At 35.6% G+C, this 14742-nt stretch overlaps 1 protein-coding gene across 2 annotated transcripts in view; it reads right to left on the bottom strand.

Annotated features, from left to right (window-relative positions):
• Positions 1–14742, bottom strand: part of LOC150096408 (tRNA (uracil-5-)-methyltransferase homolog B-like) — a 137846-nt gene that overhangs the window by 29936 nt on the left and 93168 nt on the right. The window lies entirely within an intron of this gene.

Genomic DNA, 14742 nt, shown 5'->3' with positions numbered 1-14742 from the left:
TAGCAGACGATCTGATTGCGTTCGTACAGCAGAATTCCTCGCAAATCTGCAGGAACAGGTGTTGAAGAACCCTGGCACTGGAATTCGGGCTTTGTTCGTGGAGTTGCTAACTGTAGTCAAGCCCTGGATAACAAGGGTAGCCAATGGTAGGCCGTATGTATGGCAGCAGGATTCGGCCCCTTGCCACACCTCTGGGAAAAGTCAAAAATGGTTGTCTGAAAATTTCTACGACTTCACCAGTCCAAATGTTTGGCCTCCAAACTCCCCAGACCTTAACCCCATGGATTATTTTGTATGGGGCGCAGTTGAAAAAGACACCAATCGCACTTCCAGTAATACAAAAGCCCAGTTAATGGATAAAATTAAAACAGTTTTTGCGGCCCTTCCCAGGGAGACTGTAGCATCAGCTTGTTCGAGGTTCCGAAGCAGAATTGAAGCTGTGATCGATGCTAATGGTGGTTATTTTGAGTAAATCTTGTTGATAGTATTGTAATTAACTCTGCCTGTAATGTTTTTTTGTCAATTCATTAAATTTAATAGATACAAAGAAGATTTTCTTTTTCCTTACGAAACTGTCAAATTTATCCCGAACACCCTGTATATATATATATACATACATACATTTTACTGACACTAGACCAGTTTCAATGCACTTTGAAAAAATGCAGTCGAACTGTCTTCATGTGACAGATCAGTGGAGCAATTTGTAGTACAAATTGAAAAATGTGTAGCTTGAACACCCATGAGTTACTATAATTATGAATCTAGAAGCCTACTGGCAAAAAGTGATCTGCCTTCCAAATTTTGCAAATGATTTACCACCTTTCTCTTTCATTGATCATTACATGTCACAGTGAATGATTTTCTTTATTCATATTTCCTCACTAACAGAGTATTTCCTAGCTATATGCAAATGACCCTCTTTCAGTAACTTCAAATCCTATCCTTAGTTTTGTGATGAGAGCACTTCATTTGACAAATCTCTGCTACAAGATTTGAACATTAAGCTTTGAGCTCTTCCTTAACCATTATTCTTAACTTCAATCTTCTTGACATACAACACACAGCCTTTTCAGCATAAAACAAGGTATTCTTATCCATGAACACTAAATATACAGTTGATAACATATATCAACTGATAGATAAACTATGCAGATGACATAGTCCTTATAGCTGAATCTGAAGATGATCTTCAAAACTTAGGCACAGAAATTTACAACAGAAGCTTAGACATGAGATTAATTATTAACCTAATGAAAACAAAGTACATGATTATATCAAAAGAACCAATAAATAAGAAATTAAACATAACTGTTAACAAAAAGAAAGTTGAACAGGTTCAGTCTTTTATACATTTGGGACAAATGTTTACAGATGGAGGACATTCCCTTAAAGAAATAAAAAGAAGAATAGAGATAGCAAGAAAAGTCTTTATTGATATGAAAACTGTTCTAACATCCAGAGACACTAACATAGACAAAAGAAAAAATTAATGAAATACTATATCTGGTCAAGTCTTCTCTACAACAGTGAAACATGGATTCAAAATAAAGAAGCAGAGAAAAAATTAGAAGTGAAATGTGGACTATCCGAAGAATGTTGAAAATATCATGGACAGAGAAAATGAAAAGAACATGAATGAAAATAATTAAAGAACAAAAACTTAAATATTTTGGACATCTAACTAGACAAGAAGGCATTCAGAAATTAATATTAGAAGGGAAACTGGATGGAAAAAGAGGGAGATGTAAACTAGACCCAGGAGAATGTGATTTGAAGGCATTAAGGATTGGACTGGCTTGAATTACCATAAATGTTCCAGAGCAGCAAAAGAAAGAAAAAAGTTCTGCGACATGGTTGCCAACCTCCTTCTAGGGGGATGACACTTGAAGAAGGCCAGGATACATGCTCTAAAAGCAGTCTCATACTAAGCAATAATAATCACCTATTACCTTCAAAATATCAATGACAGTGAGATTTTAAACCACAGCCTGTAGGTTGGAAAGCAGAGGTGCCATCCACTTGATCAACTAAGCTTGACTGACACCTCATTGACCATCCATTTAAAAATGCATAAACCAGAAACAGACAAGCTACATTACTGAGTTGGAGCTGAATAAATTCAATAAGACATGGGGAGAGAGCTGAATAATCATAATGCTCTCTTCTGTACAGAATCAGATCTACCCAAAATGTGGGTAACAGTTGGGAAAGATCTGATATGTCTATACAGCAGGTACATGTTCACAAGAAAAGTCTGAGATAGCTCCAGAAGTAATGTTGTTCGTACCAGAAAAAGGTTGGAGGTAAATAACCATAGAAAAAATGTTTGATCTTGCCTGAGAACCTGCATATTACCCAAAGAAAGGAAAGAACATTCACTGACCAACAAAGCTCCAAATTTAAATGAAGTTACCTGATTTTGAAAAACAATGGATAATCAAACAAACATGGATTTTTGAAATAATAAAAATTAAGTATGATTACATAGAATTATCATAAAATATGATAGCCAGCCTGGTTGGCGTATCTATTCTCCAGCCAAAAAGGTGTGGGTTCGAATTCTGCCGTGAGCATGGATGTTTGTGATTGTCTGTGAAAATACTAGTGGTGGTAGTGGGTAGTAGATGGCGTTGGTGTAGATCAGGGATGGGGAACCTCTCGCCCATGAGCGAAATTTTGCCCACGAGTCTATTTCAATTCGCCCCTTTGCTGATGTACTCGTATGTACATGTAAATAAAATTTTATAATAATTTAAATTTATTATAATTTAATTTTTTTAATTTAAATAATTAAATATACAAAACCAAAAATAGCTATATTACATATAATATGATTTACATACGTCTGGTAAGATATATATTACACACTACAAACACTATATATAAGAGTTAAAATTTACCATTCACCCATGGAAGTTTTTAAATTAGCAATTTTCGTCCTTGATACAAAAAAAGGTTCCCCACCCCTGGTGTAAATGATGCAGTTTGCTGTAGTTGGTGGATTGAGTGGTGGAGACAGAGTTGTAGAGTAGGTGCCTTCTCTTGATGAGTCTTTGGACTCCTTGGTGGTGTCACGTACTAATAATAATAATATCTCATCTTTCACTTAACATATCAAGCCCCATGGCCTGGCCAGATAATTTGATTTCATATAAACCAAATTATCATCATCGTCATCATCAATTTCCTAATATGTACTTTCAAGGGGTATTCAGGCTACTATGACAGCATTACATGATTTTCTTCTTCCTTAGCTTGCAGAACTTCTAAGATTATTTGCTGCAAGTACTAACTTCTTCCATTCCTTTCTGTCTTGAGCTCTTTCATTCCAGTCCTGGATTCCCACAACTAAATCTAAGTATCCTCCCAGTGCAGCTACAGTCTATCTCTAGGTTGCTTTCCATCAGGCTTCATCTTGAATGCTTATTTAGCCTTTATCTACTCATCTATTCTTTCCACATGTCTAAGCCATGTCAATCTGCAAGCTCTGATTTCATCAGCTAGAAGTGGGTATCTAAATTCATATAGTTCATAATTATGCCATCTCAATTTGCCTATTGTATTATCACTTACAGGTCCATACACTTTTCTGAGGATTTTATTTTCAAAGATCTGCAAAGCTTTTGCATCTTGGTCTGTTATGCTCCGGGTTTCTGCTCCACATAAAACAATGTCTAATGATGGATAAATATAGGTAAATATTATGATTGTCTTGTATATTTCTGTTTTAACACTGCTTGGTAGAATTTTGAAATATAGTAAATGATGTAGTGAATCAAAAGATCTATAGGAGTCATGTATTCTAGTTTTTATTTCTGTACTAATAATTATCCTCTTGAGTAATCAATATTTCAAGATATTTGAAGTGGCACTTTTAAATTAAATATCAAAGGTAAACTGGTCATTTCTCCCTTGAGTGTGATTTCTGCATACTTTCATCATCATCAAATTCCTGACGTTTACCCACAAAGGGTGTGATATGATAGTACTACATGAAAAATTTACATCACTACCAACCTCTACCTACAATTCTCTGCTAAATCAATCGGTTACTTGTCAAAGCTACAACATTGTCAGATCTAATATTTCTATCTTCTAAGGCACTTTTTACCGTATCGATCCACCTATATCTTGGTCTTCCTCTGGGTCTTTTTCCTGCCACCCTGGCAGAGAACATCTGTTTTGCTAATCTTCCCTCTCCATTCTGTTTAAGTGACCATACCACCTGAGATTAGCTCTGCTAATTTCAGGTAGTATGGTCACATCTCAGGTGGCATCAATTTCAATATCATATTAAAAAAGAGGATATTAGGAAAGAACTTGACATTGTTAGCATCCAGGTCAAGTTCTTTCCTAATATCCTCATTTTTAATATGATATTGCCATTGATGCCATCTGTTCACGCCCCTAATCTTTCTCAAGACTCTCATATCTGCGGTCTCTAGTCTTTAGTCAAGTGTTTTACTTCTGACCCAGCTCTCAGACTCACAAGTTAAAACTGGTTTGAACACTGTCTTGTAAAGAGCTAATTTAGTGTTTTGACTAATTTCTCTCTTATTCCATATAAATGTATTCAGTTGACTTCCTACCATACCAGCTTTGTTGATTCTGTTGTCTATTTCCATATTTAATTTACCATCTTCACTAAAAATCGTGCCTAAGTAGCTGAAATCTCTTACTTGTTCTATAGATTCTACATTCACAATGCAGCTGATACATTCAATGCTTCTGCCTATTTTCATTATCTCTGTCTTGTTATTGCTGACCTTCATACCATATTTATCACAACAGTTATTCAATTTAGTCAGGGAATCTTGCAGACTTGTAGCGGATTTATTTAGACGTATAACATCATCTGCAAAAAGCATGGAGCTGACATTAACATCTCCAATTTTGATATCAGGTTTAATGCCACTTTCCTTCATAATGTGATTCATATAGATAATGAATAACAGAGGGGGATAATGTACATCCTTGGCTGACACCAGATTTAACATTAAACCATCTCCCTGTACTTTCTTCAATTCTAACTGCGGACTTACAACTCAAATAAAGACTAAGTATTGCTTGATATAATGATCCACTCACACCATACAACCGTAGCGTTTTGAATAGCTTCTCTCTTGGCACCTTGTCATATGCTTTCTCCAGATCTACAAAACTTAAATACAGATCTTTGTTATATTCCCGTGACTTCTCAACTATTTGTCGTAAAGTGACGTTCTGATCCTGACAGCCTCTATTTGGCCTGAATTCAGCTTGTTCTTCACCAAGCTTCTCTTCTGCAATCCTTCTCAAGTATACTTGCATAGATCTTACTAGGAACACTCAGTAGAAAATTACCTCTGCAATTCTCACAATCAGTTTTATTTCTCATTTTATATATGGGTACTATGAGAGCTCTACCCCAATCCTCTGGAATTCATCCTTCTGTCCAGGCCCTCTGAACTATGCAGTGTAGCCACTGTAAAACTTTTATACCTCCATACTTGAGCATTTCTGGTCTAATATCATCTACTCCAGCTACCTTTCCATATTTCAGACTTTTGATGGCTTTTTCTACTACAAGTATGGATATGTATTCCTGATTGCATGCATGGTCAGTGTTTTTTTTTATCAGTGCTGTCATCACTGCTAGTTTCATTTAGCAATTTTCAAAGTAATTACTCTATACTTCAAGGATATCTTTTTCTCCAGTTTTCATATCACCTTTATCATCTCTAATTCCTTTTACAGCACTCTTTCCTCCTTCCATTTGTGAGCTTCTTCAACAACCTCCAGAATATCTGGCCACCTTCTTGATATTTATTTTCTATGTTCTTACCAAAGTCTTCCCATGACTTTTGTTTAGCTAGTTTTACACAGTGTTTAGCATTAGTCTCTGTATTCTCTAAGAGCAAAAGCTGACTTATTTGCCAGGAATTTTTGATATGCTTTCTTCTTTTCCTTCACTGCCTCTTTAACTTCCTGTTTCCACCATGGAGTTCTGATTTTTCTATCCTTGCAGACAACCTCACCACATGCCTCTGTGGCTGAATCAATCGGTGTTTTCTTCAAGGCTTGCCACTGAATCTCCAAGGTTTGGTTCCTGTTCTCAAACTCTTTCATTCTTCAATTTTTTTTTTCAATAATTCTTCAATAATCTTTGTGTATTTTAGTCTACAGTTAACATCTGAGAGCTGCTCAACTTTTATTTGCTTTAAAACTTGATTACATGTTATTCTTTTCAATATTAAATTCAATTTTATCCTGCTCAAGGCTAAATAGTGATCACTTCCAATTTCAAATATCCTTTGTACACTCTGCTGTCCTGCACCATTGAGAAAACATCACTATTAACAATAACATAGTCAATGAGACTTTTCTTATTCCTTGCTTCTTCTCTCTATGTGAATTTGTGTACATTTTTATGTTGGAGCATTGTGTTAGTAATAACCAGTCCATGTCCTGAGCAAAAATCCAACAGGTATTTGTCATTATTATTAACTTTGTTCTTTCTCCAAATTTTCCCAAAATATTTTTGTATGTCTCACAATCATTTCCTACTCTGCTATTTAGATCCCCAAGAAGAACCAACCTTTCATTTTTGATTGTGTCAGTTGCTTTCTCTAATGCCTCAAAAAATTCCTCCACTTCTACCTTAGGAGAATCTTCTGTGGGACCATAGGCACAAATAAGTCTCATTGTCCAGTTCCCCAGTCTGATATTTGCCCACATCACTCTACTTGAAACTGCCTGCCATTGAGGAAGATTAGCCTCGTATTTAGTGTTGAATACTATGGCTACTCCTTCTTTTCCTTGATTGTCATTGCCTGAATATAACATTTTATATTTATTGCTCAGAAAGATCTCACCAGTTTTTGTCTTTTTTGTTTCAGTCACCCCTATTATGTCGATCTGGTACTTATCTAATTCCTCAGCTAGTTCCATTTCTTTGCCATTCAGGGTTCTTATGTTGATAGTGCCGATCTTTAACTCTGGTGATGTTGAGTTGGGATTAGTTGAGTAGGGTTAGTGAGATGAATAGGAGGTTGGTTGATGAAGAGATATCAAAGAGTAGTTTATTCAGGAGCAGAGTCTTAAAAAAGGCCTGTATAGTGCCATGCCACAAGGTTCTGTTCTTGGACTGCTACTGTTTAATTTGTACACTAATAACATAGGAAAGGATCTGAGAGGAACTGTTCAGTTATTTGCTGATGATGCAAAGTTGGGTAGAGCAATAGTGAACACACATGATGTCAAAATTTTGTAGGATGATTTGGATAGATTGGCAAACTGGGCTAAGGAACATGGATGTCAGTTTAATGTGGCAAAGTGTAAGGAAATGAATTATTCATTCAGGTGAGATTACCAGCTGTATACCATATTGGTGGTACTGTACTCCAAGAAATTGATGAAGCTAGAGACTTGGGAGTGTTAGTGGATAGAGAGTTAAAGTTTAGGAGGTACATAGCAAAAGTGGCTAAAGCAGCTCATTAGATCACTTGGTTCCTGAAGAATACTTTCATGAGCAGAGACAAGCAGGTTATTGTTCTTCTTTATCGAGCAAAAATCCAACAGGTATTTGTCATTATTATTAGCTTTGCTCTTTTCTCCAAATTTTCCCAAAATATTTTTGTATGTCTGACAATCATTTCCTACTCTGCTATTTAGATCCCCAAGAAGAACCAACCTTTCATTTTTGATTGTGTCAGTTTAGGGGCCCTTATTAGGGGCTCGATAAAGAAGAACATTTTGACTACTGCACGCAGATCTGGGCACCAGGGTTTCTTGATGATCAGGAGGAGGTGGAGAGGATCCAGAAATGAGTGACCAAGATGGTAGCAGGTCTATGGAATGAACCTTACGAGAACAGGTTGAAGATTTGTGGTTTACAGAAACTGGTTGATAGGCAGAAAAGGGGTGATATGATTGCGACATACAAATTACAGAGTTTTTACAAGATTAATTCAGGGGATATTTATTAGAACAGGTGTGGTAGTGGGAACTAGGGGCTATCCATGGAAACTGAACAAGAGTGTAGTTAGCAAGGGTGTTAGAACTAGGTTAGGTTTTTTTGCTTGGAGATTAGCGAATGAGTGGAATAGGTTGCCAGAGTCTATTGTGGGTGCCATGACTGTGAACAAGTTCACACCAAAGTATGACAGATACTGTGCAAATGTTGGATAGTTCTTGACATGATGTTTAGGGCTTCCCTCAATGAGTCTAAGGATTTCTTGGAGTTGCCCGTTGTTACTTTTTCTTATAATCTTCTTTCATTATAAATTTGCCTCTCTACAATAACTACAAGACTCTTCCAAGAATTTTCTGACTTTAATATCTATATCACTTCTTATGTATACTCACTCTATAAGGAAGGCAAATTCTATATCTCTGGCCGATTCCTAGATTAGTCATGTGTTTACCCTAACTATTAAAGGTTATTCCTTAATTTAGAATGAATCCTTTAAATTTCTATCTGGGGCTGTCTCCTTTTCAGATATTGACAAAATTATTTTTTTATGCTGTGCCAGCTTATATCTTAGGTTAGAGGGGACTCTTATTTAGGGAGACCTTCCCAGATTTTGATGCACAGTGGTGAATAAATCTAATACTTAAACTCGTTATCTAAACACTCTATTAAGGCTATGTGAATTCTAGTTTGCAGTCGTAACCTCTATAACAGCATAATATACTTTTCTTTCAATCCCCCTCCCGCTATGGTTCAGATTAATGAGTGGTAGTTTTAATTCATATCATAGGCAAAACTCAGGTATAAAGGACAAAACATATTTATTGGAATCTTAAGACACATACAACTAGACATATCTCACCTTCAGTTAGTTTAATGTAATGCTAAATCAAACTATATCAAGCAATTAAGCACTCTAGTACATGAGCAATAAATCCTTCTCTTAAATTAAATATTAAACACACACAATATACACACTATATACTTCTAATCAATATTCTGTCTACTATGTTAGTCTCTCACATTAAACTTGTTACAATCATCTATAATCATTCCAGACAATTTGTCTTATGGAAATTAGCCACTGCTAAATAGTCACTTAAAGTTCTCTAATATTGATAGCGGATCAATATTAGATTGATCTGTCCATACTCGATCATTACATTACAATTTTTTTTCCTCTTAACTAACTGGATAACATACAACAAATTTCTGTACATTACCATTTCTTGGCAAGGTTACCAGGTTTGTTCATTATGTTCACAGCTTTGTCTAATACAGCTCGAATCCTTCCTTTGGCTTTCGCCCACGTAGTCACTTATGGCGGTCGCATGATCTGGCCTTTCTGAATAGCTGTCGATATGCCCCCTCTGATCTCGCACAGTTGCTGCTTGTTCTCATCAGCATTGCCGGATCTTTGGGCTATTCTGCTCTGAAGCTAGCCAGGACTCTGGAATTACGGGTATCGACACATAACATCCAAGGGTGATCCAGAATCCATCAGGAGGCGAGAGAGACCCAATGTCCAAGAAATCAGGAACCAGGAACACAGCGAAAAAAAAAAAGGGTGCACAATAAAACCCCTTTTATTGTGCACCCTTGGCACCCTCTCTCTGCTACGTTCTTCCACATGGCACTTATCTTCTCGTCTTTTCTTTTTTTAGCATTATTTTAGTGTCTTCCGGGAAAAGCAAACGAGTGTCGCTTTCCTTGTAAATGCCTTTGCCTCAGGCCACACATTCAACTGGACGGTTCACACGCGACCTTTGGACTCGTTTACATTTTATCATGCCACTCACATTACATAGAATATTCTCTTTTAACTACATTTTTCGCACTAAATTCTTTACATGATTTTGGACAGACAAGATTATTTTTATAACTTTACATTAAAGTATTTACAGCCTTACTTACAGTTAATATATATAATTTCTTTTAAAAGTTCTCCATTCAAGATCCAACACCGTAATAATAATACTAATCCCTTTTTATACAGTTATTTTTACCATGTGAAATTTACCAGCTTGTGAATATAAGTGGTTAATTCATTTTCCCCTATTTGATGAGTTCAGATACTATTTTATCAGTACCTGGTGCTTTGCTGTTTCTTTTCTAGGTGACAAGTATGATAAGTATTCTGCTTAAGACTCAGCAGGTTCATCACAATTTAGGAGTTTGTTAAAGTACTCACCCCACCTGTTCACTATTTCATCTCTAGTGGCTAGTGTTTGCCCACTGCTATTGCTGATTATTGTTGTTTTCATATGTGGACCTGTTTTTTGGCTTTTAATTCCATGGAAAATTTTTTTAGCATTATTTACTATAAAGTGTGTCTGGATTTTTTCATCTGTTCATGTAAAAATTTTATTTTCTGTTGTCATTATTTTTATTGGCTTCCTTGCTGCTTTCTCCTCAGGATGTTAAGGAGGTCAAGTGTTCAAGTTACTGGTTATGGAAAATCTTGAGTACAGGAGGGTTTAGTGAATGATTAAGAGGAATGAATATGAAATCAGAGAAAGGAGGTCAATGATGTAATGGAAGAAAAGTGTGGGTGAAAGCAGAGACCTTGAGGCACTCCATAATTGATAGGGAAATCTGATAAGAAGAAGCCATCTACCCATGACACACAATGAACGACTAGTGAGGAAGCTGGCAATCCAATCCTAAAGTGCAGAAGGGAGGCCATGAATTGGCAGTTTGTTCAGGAGGCCTCAGTGCCAGATACGATTTGGAGAAACTCATGTTATCAAGAACGATAACATGAGTTTCTCCAAATCTTTCCATGGTCTGAGTCCAAAGGTAGGTGAGATTAGCTAACAGCTCTGTAAGAAGAGAATGGTGGAATCCACACTTGTGATCGCTAATTAACTGGTGAGTCTCCAAGTAATGAAGTTGGTTGTTGATAATCTTCTCTATCACTTTTAAAAGTACTGAGGTGAAAGCAATGGGACAATAGTTATATGGCTGACTTTTTGTCTCTCTTTTTGGGTACAACTTGGATGTGGGCTTGCTTCCATGCAGCTGGGTAGATGCCAGTAGAATATGAACATTTATATAGATGATACAGGATGGGTATCAATTCTGGAGCATAAGCAGAGGAATACCATCTGGACCATGAGCCTTATTAGTATCAAGATTAATGAGCTTTTTTTTTTTTTTTTTTTTTTCTGATATCCTTTTAGCAAAAGTTCAGAGGAGGCATGCAGTGGGAAGTTTGTGGAAGTATAGAAGATGATTTGCTTTGGTCGTCCAGGAAGGAGTTGGAGAAAAAAAAGTACCATCAGATGCAAGAGACGTGGCAACAAGGAAGAGCAGAAGTTATGCCAAACCAGCCTTGGCAAGGGACCAGAAGGGTTTGATTGCCAGTTGAGCAGGAGGCAAGTTTATTGTATTTCATTCTTATGACATTTACTTTGAAATCATTGTTAACTTTTTTTTACACATTTTGAGCTGTTGTGTAAGCTGAATGAGAAGCAGGGGTTTGCAGTGGAGTGGAGAATGAAGACTCATTCCAGTGAGAATTATTTCGGTTACTAGTTCAGTGCAGGTGTTTGGATCATGAGAGCAAAAGCAGTAATCTGACCATGGAAAAGCACCATAAAAATTCTGGAGGTAATCCCAGCTGGCACAATTATAGTGCCATAAGGTACAAGGCTGAGATTGGCTGGGCAGAGGGCAAACTGTAGAGGAGACTTGAATAAGATTGTGGTCAGAGTTGCCAAGGTGAGAACAGACATCCACAGTATTTGGAGGGAGAGGTGGTTAAGAAAAGATCAAGAACACTGGTAAAATCTGGTATTCTGGTTAGTAGATTGACTATTTGTGTTAGGTCATGACTGATGGCAAATGATTCAGATTCCCAAACTGAAACCTTCCGTGTGAGGGTGATCTAAACAATAAAAATAAAATAAAATAATTTAAAAACAATAAGTCAAAATCAGCTGAACAATGCATTCTTTAGTGGTGTCTGTGTTGTTCCTTTACTTCTTCTCCCTCCTTTACGACCCTGTCCCCCATTTTGATTCAAATGTGCAGAAATTGTCAATAGACCTTCCAAGCAAGAAACAACTACATACCAAGGTTTGTCAAAAATGGTTGAGAACAGTGAACATATCTGTGGAAACACAGACCACTTTGGAATTTAATTTCCTTTCCTTTAGTCTGATTATATAGGATTTTTTTTTCATATGATCCTTAGCAATATAAGAAACAGCCATATTCTAAATTTACTCAAAACCAGTTCGATGTACCTGTTATCTGAAAAGGATGGAACTCTCTCCATATAATTCTCCCTAAAATGGAGAATTATTTGAAGAGAGTTCTTGTGTTCGAGAGTTCCAATTATATAAAATTTTAGTCCAGTCAGATTGAATTTTCAGAGGACTGTATGCAATCTCAGAATTTAATATGAATTCCACCCATAAAAGGCTGTAAACTTACATTAGTCCTATGGACTAATGGTTAGATAATCTGGAAAAATTTCTCTATAAATCAAACATGGAATTTTCAAGGAACTTAAGGCTCCAATAAGCAGAGTAGTGATCTCACTGGGTGATAAAATTCATCTCCCACCTAAAAGACATACAAATACAAACATACATACAGAACGATGCAAGTTAGAGGTGTTTGCAGAGGAAGTCCCCAGCCTTCTTTACTCTCCCCTTTTAGCATGATTGTGGTTGAAGATCACTGAATTTCTCAGAGAAACTGTCATGTTAGGCAGATCAGAGCTCTCCCTTTCTTTCTATCCTCCCATATACTTTCTTTGTGAACACTATTAGAGTTTCTTTTTTCTAAATCTTTTCTCATCTGGTCTCTAGTGTGGTTTCTTCTTGGTCTTTTCCCCTCAATTTTCATTTCATACATTCTTCTTGGTATTCTTTCTAAATTTATTTCATTATACGTGCAATCTACTTCAAGCAAGAGTTCACATGCATTTCCTCAACACTTTCTAGTCCCAAAATTATTCATAATGTTCACATTTCTTATTCTATCCATCCATTTGGCCAATATTGTCCTTAAACCCTTTCTTTTCCATTGATTGTATTCTACGTATGTCTTCTTCTTATTTCACTCATAATTAGGTTTAATGAAAGAAAACAGCATGAACAAATAATTATTTGTTTTTCTGTTAAAAAATTAAATGTATGTTTGATAGTTCCAGTATTTTGTCTCAGTAACAGAGATATCATCTGAGATTCAATATAAAAATTGTAATAACACACAATAAGTGAAGGATGCTAGACTAGAAGCCTAAAGTCTTAAATCTTAAGGTTAGCCTAAAGTCCTAAGAGGGGACACCCTCTTAGGACTTTAGGCTAACCTTGGCTGTTGGGCAGGAGGTCTAAGAATTAACATTTTCTAACTCTAAATCTTGAAAAGGTTGCACACTATCATATTCATTTAGATTAGTTTTTTTTTTTTTTTAATTCTGCTGCTGATTCAAAAAAAAAAAAAAAAATTGGCTCTATCTAACTGTTGTTGTTTTTTTTAATTATTATTCTTAGTTGGATTTAAGACTTTTAATTGGCAGGTTATATCCTATTAAATATCTATGTCAATCTATTCTGGAAGTCTGATAATATTCAACTTATACCTAGAATTATAACAGGAAGAATTTCAGCTCTAATGATTATTGTAATAAATTATTGTAACCAGTGACTTGCTATGGCACTCTACTTAAGAGTCACTGCTTAACTTGATTTTCCTTTTTTATTTGTAGTATTTTCTTCTCCTTAAATTTCTTATTTTCAAGTAAGAGACCTTGGCACTTATAAGATGTCTGAAATGCAGCATAAAATCCCAGCAAACACTTTGAAATTCAAAGTAGATTATACTTGAATGGTTGTTTCTTTCTTTCTTCCTTCTGTAAAATTAGTAGAGAGTTATGGTATATCAGGAAGACATTCCATAGCCATCTGATATCAAGTGCACCATAGGGAAAAAAACACTTCTGCTTCTTAAAGAAGAAACAGGTTACTTCTTTTTTTCCTTCTATATTTGCAAAGTAGATTAGGCTGGAGTTCTTTAGATGTTGAGATTACTTTTTTTTTTGAGAGATGCCTCTTTATAATTTGTGTATTAATTGTTTCATTGCTGAGAAATAACAAACATTAGATAGTTATCATCATCTAGCATACACTATATAAGGTTTACTAGATATGAGAGTCCAACGCAATTAAAATTTCATAACTATCAGTTTCTTCAGATATGATAAGTATATCAGTCTTCAACCTAATCAGCACTTACATAATTTAATCTTCTGACACCTTCCTAATAATCGAAAAAAAAAAAAAAAAAAAAAGTGAGATAAAAGATCAGCAAAAATGACAAGGAAAAGATCCAGAGTGGGACTTAGTCTTCTTGCTCTCCCCCTTGGTTCTTTTCCTTACCCATTTTTGCTTCAAATACTTGCTTTGTTAATCTTTCACTTCTGTCCTGTTTAAGTGACCATGCTGTCTTAGTAGTGCTTAAACATTCTTGATTATTAATATAGTTGAATTTTACTATTATCTGTGGTTTTATTATGTTTTGCCAGTGATACTTTCCATTCATTGTTTGATTTTCCTTTGAATTCTTATATCTATGACCTGTGGCCTTTGATCAATTGTTATTTCTAACTCAGTAACTGAACGAATCGTATGTTTAAACTAGTTCGAACAAACAGTCTGCTAGAAGACAATATTTTCCATGAAACTTTGTTGCTGAGTTAATATGCAAAATATGTTTATTATTTTTTTTTACAGAAATATTATAAAATGTGAAGATGACAATTAATTGCAGTTTGA

Source organism: Typopeltis vanoorti, chromosome 19 (genome assembly GCF_054136105.1).
Source record: "Typopeltis vanoorti isolate ZY-2024b chromosome 19, IOZ_Tvanoo_1.0, whole genome shotgun sequence".
In the NCBI taxonomy this organism is placed as follows: Eukaryota; Metazoa; Arthropoda; class Arachnida; order Uropygi; family Thelyphonidae; genus Typopeltis; species Typopeltis vanoorti.
The sequence above is the reverse complement of the archived record's forward strand: the minus strand, read 5'-3'. Positions and strand labels throughout refer to the sequence as shown.